Raw genomic sequence first — 9,606 nt, 5'->3', positions numbered from 1 at the left:
ACAGTCAAAGGAAAGATGGTATCGCTAGGCTTGTAGTGAAAAGCTTTGGAAGGCAGAAAGTAAGTCTTTTATTAAATTCTTGTCCAGGAGTTCATTTGTCAGGTCTAGAAATTACTAGTTATTGTTATCATATACCCCAGATCATCTATGACTGATAGGAAAAATAAATCACTTAAAAAGAATTCAACAAGCAGTGGGATCATGCTGTTCTTGCCTGTCAATTTTATAACTAAATGATAATTTCTTGTTTTACTTACCTAGAAATTCTTTCAATGCAAGTCATATGTATTTAAAACAGAATGATTGGAAGGGAGGTGTTGGGGAAATAAATATGATTTTCTAGGGCTAAAGGCTACTTTTAACAATCATTTACAGGGACATGAATGAGAGAATTATTTAATATATTGGTCAAATATAATTAAGTAAAATTTCTTACTGTCTTGTATAGTCAGATTGCTAGCACATAGTGAGTATTGGAAGTTTTAATAAAGTGGACCCTTCAGATCCTAATGAATTAGCCTAATGGTGTCTTAAAAATGATTAGAACTAGAACATTTTGGGTGTCTTCCTTTAACCTTACTGAAGTTATTAGTTCTGGATGCCCATAAATAATTTTTACTTCTATTTTCACTAGCAAATTTGCCAATGCCACTCACCTGTTAAGAAGAGAATAAACGAATCTGGTTGCACTAAATACAAGTTTGCTGAAAAACGTGGCTTTTCATAAAAATATAGTGATCTAATAAGTCACTGTTCAAGGTGCTTGATATTTTGATACTGATCTTATGAGAAAATGAGTATTTTCTTACACGTGTAAAGGTTTGTGATATTCCCAACCCTCTTTTAAAACATTTTTATTAGCATATATTAGTTGCGTAGGGGGTCAAATATGCTTACAATGTAGCTTAGGTTCACCTCGACCAGCATTCTCTCCCCTCTCTCCTACTTAAAAGCAATTTCAACAGGTTTCATTGTTTTATTTTCATAAAAGTATCCAAAGCAATCGACTATATTTATCTTCTTTCAATGTCCCCATTCACTGACCCCCTCAAACTAGTGCCCACCCTTTCACAGGACATTTTATATTCCTGTCCTTCATTTTTAAAGCATATATTCATTGTTCAAAGAGATTTCACAATGATATTTCATCCATGAATATATGTACTTTAATCAGATTAACTCCCTCTATTACCCTTCCTTACTCTTTTCCCCAACCCTTATTATTCTATAATTTTCAGGGCATTTTGTTATGCCATCTTCCTGCACAGATGCAATATGCATTCTATATTATTTATTCATTTTCATTTTCATTTCCTCTCCCTCCTCCCATTGTCCTCTCAAACAGTCACATTACTTTTATTTTTTTTTTGTAAGCAATTTTATTTTATTTTATTTTTTTTTTCATTTTTCTTTTATTATTCATATGTGCATACAAGGCTTGGTTCATTTCTCCCCCCTGCCCCCACCCCCTCCCTTACCACCCACTCCACCCCCTCCCGCTCCCCCCCCTCAATACCCAGCAGAAACTATTTTGCCCTTATCACTAATTTTGTTGTAGAGAGAGTATAAGCAATAATAGGAAGGAACAAGGGGTTTTGCTGGTTGAGATAAGGATAGCTATACAGGGCATTGACTCACATTGATTTCTGTGCGTGGGTGTTACCTTCTAGGTTAATTCTTTTTGATCTAACCTTTTCTCTAGTTCCTGGTCCCCTTTTCCTATTGGCCTCAGTTGCTTTAAGGTATCTGCTTTAGTTTCTCTGCATTAAGGGCAACAAATGCTAGCTAGTTTTTTAGGTGTCTTACCTATCCTCACACCTCCCTTGTGTGCTCTCGCTTTTATCATGTGCTCATAGTCCAATCCCCTTGTTGTGTTTGCCCTTGATCTAATGTCCACATATGAGGGAGAACATACGATTTTTGGTCTTTTGGGCCAGGCTAACCTCACTCAGAATGATGTTCTCCAATTCCATCCATTTACCAGCGAATGATAACATTTCATTCTTCTTCATGGCTGCATAAAATTCCATTGTATATAGACACCACATTTTCTTAATCCATTCGTCAGTGCTGGGGCATCTTGGCTGTTTCCATAACTTGGCTATTGTGAATAGTGCCGCAATAAACATGGATGTGCAGGTGCCTCTGGAGTAACAGTCTTTTGGGTATATCCCCAAGAGTGGTATTGCTGGATCAAATGGTAGATCGATGTCCAGCTTTTTAAGTAGCCTCCAAATTTTTTTCCAGAGTGGTTGTACTAGTCTACATTCCCACCAACAGTGTAAGAGGGTTCCTTTTTCCCCGCATCCTCGCCAACACCTGTTGTTGGTGGTGTTGCTGATGGCTATTCTAACAGGGGTGAGGTGGAATCTTAGTGTGGTTTTAATTTGCATTTCCTTTATTGCTAGAGATGGTGAGCATTTTTTCATGTGTTTTCTGGCCATTTGAATTTCTTCTTTTGAGAAAGTTCTGTTTAGTTCACATGCCCATTTCTTTATTGGTTCATTAGTTTTGGGAGAATTTAGTTTTTTAAGTTCCCTGTATATTCTGGTTATCAGTCCTTTGTCTGATGTATAATTGGCAAATATTTTCTCCCACTCTATGGGTGTTCTCTTCAGTTTAGAGACCATTTCTTTTGATGTACAGAAGCTTTTTAGTTTTATGAGGTCCCATTTATCTATGCTATCTCTTAGTTGCTGTGCTGCTGGGGTTTCATTGAGAAAGTTCTTACCTATACCTACTAACTCCAGAGTATTTCCTACTCTTTCTTGTATCAATAACATCTGGTTTTGGTTATGGAAAAAGCTCTCATTTTTTTTTTAATCCAAAGTGCATAACGAGAACAAATCAAAGCATTTTTTTTTCCTTTGGCATCAGTTTCATCTAAGCATCTTCCTATGAGAGAACTGCCCAGGTGCCTTGTCTTTGTCCTCCTGCCCTCCAAAAATAAAAAAATAAAATAAAATAGAAAATAATAAGTCAATCAGTTTAGACATTCATCAGCCTGGTAAACAAACTTTGCCAGCAAATAGAAGTTTTACTATTGTAAAGAAAATTGGTAAGACAAAACTACATATGATGACCCAACTACTGTGTTGTTGGGTAATTTATAAGGTTGACTTCCAACTTCATTGACATAAAATCCTATTGGAAATATTAGGGCAGCCATATAGAAAAGGATCATTCCATGCTATCCATGGAGCATATTCTGTAGCTTCTCTTCGCCAGTGGGAAGCCATCAGCAAATCACATGTGACAGTCAATGAAATGATTCCCATGATTACAAAAAACTGTGGTGACCCACTCTGGGGCAGCTGGGGAGGGATGCATGTCTGGTCACGTCCATGGATTGTTTCACGCTGTCCCACCAGGCCCACAGTGAGTGCTCCCTCAGACTCCCTGGTGTTGATTCAGTCCGGGTTGGCGATGCTGGTGATGGCGAAGATATCAGTGGCCAGAAAGAGACATCCTGAGATGATGGTCAGTTTTTCCATCTCCCTGCCCCAGCTCCACCTCACCCCAAGCCCCTGGCAGGCTGCGGCTTCATGCCTCCCACCCCATGGGCCACTGGCCAGAGTCCCCATGCCTCCACCTCACAACCCTCAGTCCCCGCACTTTGCCTCATTCTTTCTTTTTAACTGCTACTTTTGTGTTAGCTTGTTCTTTTTCTAAGAGCATGGGGTGTATCATTAGGCTATTTATTTGAGCTCTCTCTTTTTTTTTTTAAGGTAGGCACACATAGGTATAAACTTTTCTCTTAGCCCTGCCTTTGCTGTATCCTAGTAGTTCTGATAGTTTGTATTGTCATTTTCATTTGATTCCAGGAACCTTCTGGTTTCCCTTCTCCCCCTTGATTTTTCAATGACCCAACTGGTCATTCAACATCTGTTATTCAGTCTCTGTATGTTTGAATATTTTCTCTAGTTTCTTTTTGTTGTTGAATCATAGTTTTATTCTGATGTGGTCTAATATGATACAGGGAAATATTTCATCTATGTTATATCTGCTGAGACTTATTTTGTGTTCTAAAATATGATTTATTTTGGAGAAAGTTCTATGGGCTACTGAGAAGAATCCATATTGTGCTGCTGGATGAAGTACTCTATAGATGCCTGTTGAGTTCACTTGGCCTATAGTATTATTTAATTCTGAGGTTTCTCTGATTATTTGTTGTCCAGATGACATATTTATTGGTGACAGTGGGGTATTCCAGTCCCTCACTATCATCATGTTGGGGCCTATCTGTGCTTTTTAAGTCCAGTGTTTGTTTAATGATATTCAGTGTGTCCATGTTGGGTTAATTGTTACTCCTTTTGATTTGCTAATATGAAGTGACCTTCTTTGGCTCTTCTGATTTTGGGTTGAAGTCTACTTTATCAGATATGAGTATAGCTACTTGTGCCTGTGTTTGGTGTCCATTTTCTGGACCCCTTCACTCCAAGCCATTGTTCATTTTTTTTTTTTTTCATTTTTCTTTTATTATTCATATGTGCATACAAGGCTTGGTTTATTTCTCCCCCCTGCCCCCACCCCCTCCCTTACCACCCACTCCACCCCCTCCCGCTCCCCCCCCTCAATACCCAGCAGAAACTATTTTGCCCTTATCTCTAATTTTGTTGTAGAGAGAGTATAAGCAATAATAGGAAGGAACAAGGGGTTTTGCTGGTTGAGATAAGGATAGCTATACAGGGCATTGACTCACATTGATTTCCTGTGCGTGGGTGTTACCTTCTAGGTTAATTCTTTTTAATCTAACCTTTTCTCTAGTTCCTGGTCCCCTTTTCCTATTGGCCTCAGTTGTTTTAAGGTATCTGCTTTAGTTTCTCTGCATTAAGGGCAACAAATGCTAGCTAGTTTTTTAGGTGTCTTACCTATCCTCACCCCTCCCTTGTGTGCTCTCGCTTTTATCATGTGCTCATAGTCCAATCCCCTTGTTGTGTTTGCCCTTGATCTAATGTCCACATATGAGGGAGAACATACGATTTTTGGTCTTTTGAGCCAGGCTAACCTCACTCAGAATGATGTTCTCCAATTCCATCCATTTACCAGCGAATGATAACATTTCGTTCTTCTTCATGGCTTCATAAAATTCCATTGTGTATAGATACCACATTTTCTTAATCCATTCGTCAGTGCTGGGGCATCTTGGCTGTTTCCATAACTTGGCTATTGTGAATAGTGCCGCAATAAACATGAATGTGCAGGTGCCTCTGGAGTAACAGTCTTTTGGGTATATCCCCAAGAGTGGTATTGCTGGATCAAATGGTAGATCGATGTCCAGCTTTTTAAGTAGCCTCCAAATTTTTTTCCAGAGTGGTTGTACTAGTCTACATTCCCACCAACAGTGTAAGAGGGTTCCTTTTTCCCCGCATCCTCGCCAACACCTGTTGTTGGTGGTGTTGCTGATGATGGCTATTCTAACAGGGGTGAGGTGGAATCTTAGTGTGGTTTTAATTTGCATTTCCTTTATTGCTAGAGATGGTGAGCATTTTTTCATGTGTTTTCTGGCCATTTGAATTTCTTCTTTTGAGAAAGTTCTGTTTAGTTCACGTGCCCATTTCTTTATTGGTTCATTAGTTTTGGGAGAATTTATTTTTTTAAGTTCCCTGTATATTCTGGTTATCAGTCCTTTGTCTGATGTATAGTTGGCAAATATTTTCTCCCACTCTGTGGGTGTTCTCTTCAGTTTAGAGACCATTTCTTTTGATGAACAGAAGCTTTTTAGTTTTATGAGGTCCCATTTATCTATGCTATCTCTTAGTTGCTGTGCTGCTGGGGTTTCATTGAGAAAGTTCTTACCTATACCTACTAACTCCAGAGTATTTCCTACTCTTTCTTGTATCAACTTAAGAGTTTGGGGTCTGATATTAAGATCCTTGATCCATTTTGAGTTAATCTTGGTATAGGGTGATATACATGGATCTAGTTTCAGTTTTTTGCAGACTGCTAACCAGTTTTCCCAGCAGTTTTTGTTGAAGAGGCTGCTATTTCTCCATCGTATATTTTTAGCTCCTTTGTCAAAGATAAGTTGCTTATAGTTGTGTGGCTTCATATCTGGATCCTCTATTCTGTTCCACTGGTCTTCATGTCTGTTTTTGTGCCAGTACCATGCTGTTTTTATTATTATTGCTTTGTAATATAGTTTGAAGTCAGGTATTGTGATACCTCCTGCATTGTTCTTTTGACTGAGTATTGCCTTGGCTATTCGTGGCCTCTTGTGTTTCCATATAAATTTCACAGTAGATTTTTCAATCTCTTTAATGAATGTCATTGGAATTTTGATGGGAATTGCATTAAACATGTAGATTACTTTTGGGAGTATAGACATTTTTACTATGTTGATTCTACCAATCCATGAGCATGGGAGATCTCTCCACTTTCTATAGTCTTCCTCAATCTCTTTCTTCAGAAGTGTATAGTTTTCCTTGTAGAGGTCTTTCACATCTTTTGTTAGGTTTACACCTAGGTATTTGATTTTTTTTGAGGCTATTGTAAATGGAATTGTTTTCATACATTCTTTTTCAATTTGCTCATTGTTAGTGTATAGAAATGCTAATGATTTTTCTATGTTGATTTTATATCCTGCTACCTTGCTATAGCTATTGATGATGTCTAGAAGCTTCTGAGTAGAGTTTTTTGGGTCTTTAAGGTATAGGATCATGTCATCTGCAAATAGGGATATTTTGACAGTTTCTTTACCTATTTGTATTCCTTTTATTCCTTCTTCTTGCCTAATTGCTCTGGCTAGGAATTCTAGTACTATGTTGAATAGGAGTGGAGATAGTGGGCATCCTTGTCTGGTTCCTGATTTTAGAGGGAATGGTTTTAATTTTTCTCCGTTAATTATAATGCTGGCTGTAGGTTTGTCATATATAGCTTTTATAATGTTGAGGAACTTTCCTTCTATTCCTAGTTTTCTTAGAGCTTTTATCATGAAATGATGTTGGATCTTATCAAAGGCTTTTTCTGCATCTATTGAGATGATCAAGTGGTTTTTGTCTTTGCTTCTGTTAATGTGGTTTATTACGTTTATTGATTTTCGTATGTTGAACCACCCCTGCATCCCTGGGATGAAGCCTACCTGGTCGTGGTGAATAATCTTTTTGATGTGTTGCTGAATTCGATTTGCCATTATTTTGTTGAGGATTTTTGCATCAATGTTCATTAAGGAGATTGGCCTATAGTTCTCCTTTTTGGAGGTGACTTTGCCTGGTTTTGGGATAAGTGTAATAGTGGCTTCATAAAATGTGTTTGGCAGTTTTCCTTCCCTTTCTATTTCATGGAACAGTTTAAGGAGGGTTGGTATCAGTTCTTCTTTAAAGGTCTGATAGAATTCAGCAGAGAATCCATCAGGTCCTGGACTTTTCTTTTTGGGGAGACTCTTGATTGCTGCTTCAATTTCATTTTGTGTTATAGGTCTATTCAGGTGATTAATTTCCTCTTGGTTCAGTTTTGGATGATCATATGTATCTAGAAATCTGTCCATTTCTTTTAGATTTTCAAATTTATTTGAATATAGGTTCTCAAAGTAGTCTCTGATGATTTCCTGGACTTCCATGGTGTTTGTTGTTATCTCCCCTTTTGCATTCCTGATTCTACTAATTTGGGTTTTTTCTCTCCTCATTTTAGTCAGGTTTGCCAGGGGTCTATCGATCTTGTTTATTTTTTCAAAGAACCAACTTTTTGTTTCATTAATTCTTTGTATGGTTTTTTTGGTTTCTATTTCGTTGATTTCAGCTCTTATTTTTATTATTTCTCTCCTTCTATTTGTTTTGGGATTTGCTTGTTCTTGTTTTTCTAGGAGTTTGAGATGTATCATTAGGTCATTGATTTGGGATCTTTCAGTCTTTTTAATATATGCACTCATGGCTATAAACTTTCCTCTCAAGACTGCCTTAGCTGTGTCCCATAGGTTCCGGTAGGTTGTGTTTTCATTTTCATTGACTTCTAGGGACTTTTTAATTTCCTCTTTTATTGCATCGATGATCCATTCTTCATTAAGTTATGAGTTATTTAGTTTCCAGCTGTTTGCATGTTTTTTGTCTTTACTTTTGTTGTTGAGTTCTACTTTTACTGCATTGTGGTCAGATAGTATGCATGGTATTATTTCTATTTTCTTATATTTGCTGAGGCTTGCTTTGTGCCCTAGGATATGATCTATTTTGGAGAAGGTTCCATGGGGTGCTGAGAAGAATGTATATTGTGTAGAGGTTGGATGAATTGTTCTGTAGACATCTACTAGGTCCACTTGATCTATTGCATATTTTAGATCTTGGATTTCTTTATTGAGTTTTTGTTTGGATGACCTATCTATTGATGATAATGGAGTGTTAAAGTCTCCCACAACCACTGTGTTGGCGTTTATATATGCTTTTAGGTCTTTCAGGGTATGTTTGATGAAATTGGGTGCGTTGACATTGGGTGCGTACAGATTGATGATTATTATTTCCTTTTGGTCTATTTCCCCTTTTATTATTATGGAATGTCCTTCTTTATCTCGTTTGATCAATGTAGGTTTGAAGTCTACTTTGTCAGAGATAAGTATTGCTACTCCTGCTTGTTTTCGGGGGCCATTGGCTTGGTAAATCTTCTTCCAGCCTTTCATCCTAAGCATATGCTTATTTCTGTCGGTGAGATGAGTCTCCTGTAAGCAACAAATTGTTGGATCTCTTTTTTAATCCATTTTGTCAAACGGTGTCTTTTGATGGGTGAATTAAGTCCATTAACATTAAGCGTTAGTACTGATAGGTATGTGGTGATTCCTGCCATTTAGTTATCTTAGTTGTTTGAAGGTTTGATTGTGTGTACCTAACTTGATGTTACTCTCTACTGTCTTGCTTTTTCTTATCCTGTGGTTTGGTGCTGCCTGCCTTTTCATGGTTAAGTTGGGTGTCACTTTCTGTGTGCAGGATCCCTTGCAGAATCTTTTGTAATGGTGGCTTTGTGGTCACATATTGTTTTAGTTTCTGCTTATCATGGAAGACTTTTATTGCTCCATCTATTTTGAATGATAGCTTTGCTGGGTAGAGTATCCTGGGGTTGAAGTTATTTTCATTCAGTGCCCGGAAGATCTCACCCCACGCTCTTCTTGCTTTTAATGTTTCTGTTGAGAAGTCTGCTGTGATTTTGACGGGTTTACCTTTGTATGTTACTTGTTTTTTCTCTCTTGCAGCCTTCAATATTCTTTCCTTAGTTTCTGAACTTGTTGTTTTAATATGATATGTCGTGGAGTAGTTCTATTTTGATCTGGTCTGTTTGGTGTCCTGGAGGCCTCTTGCATTTGTATGGGAATATCTTTCTCTAGATTTGGGAAATTTTCCGTTATTATTTTGTTGAATATATTACGCATTCCCTTCGCTTGCACCTCTTCTCCTTCTTCGATGCCCATGATTCTCAAGTTTGGTCTTTTGATGGAGTCAGTGAGTTCTTGCATTTTCTTTTCACAGGTCTTGAGTTGTTCAATTAGTAGTTCTTCAGTTTTTCCTTTAATTACCATTTCATCTTCAAGTTCTGAGATTCTGTCTTCTGTTTGTTCTATTCTGCTGGATTGGCCTTCCGTTTTGTTTTGCAGTTCTGTTTCGTTCTTTTTTCTGAGGTTTTCCATAT

At 37.6% G+C, this 9,606-nt stretch overlaps 1 pseudogene; it reads right to left on the bottom strand.

Annotated features, from left to right (window-relative positions):
* Positions 1-2,999: 2,999 nt before the first annotated feature.
* Positions 3,000-3,494, bottom strand: LOC141415640 (uncharacterized protein C16orf52 homolog B-like; annotated as a pseudogene).
* Between the last annotated feature and the right edge of the window lie 6,112 nt (positions 3,495-9,606).

The sequence above is a fragment of the Castor canadensis genome, chromosome 13, assembly GCF_047511655.1.
Source record: "Castor canadensis chromosome 13, mCasCan1.hap1v2, whole genome shotgun sequence".
Taxonomy (NCBI): domain Eukaryota; kingdom Metazoa; phylum Chordata; class Mammalia; order Rodentia; family Castoridae; genus Castor; species Castor canadensis.
Note: the sequence above shows the minus strand (reverse complement) of the source record. Positions and strands in the feature narration are given on the sequence as shown.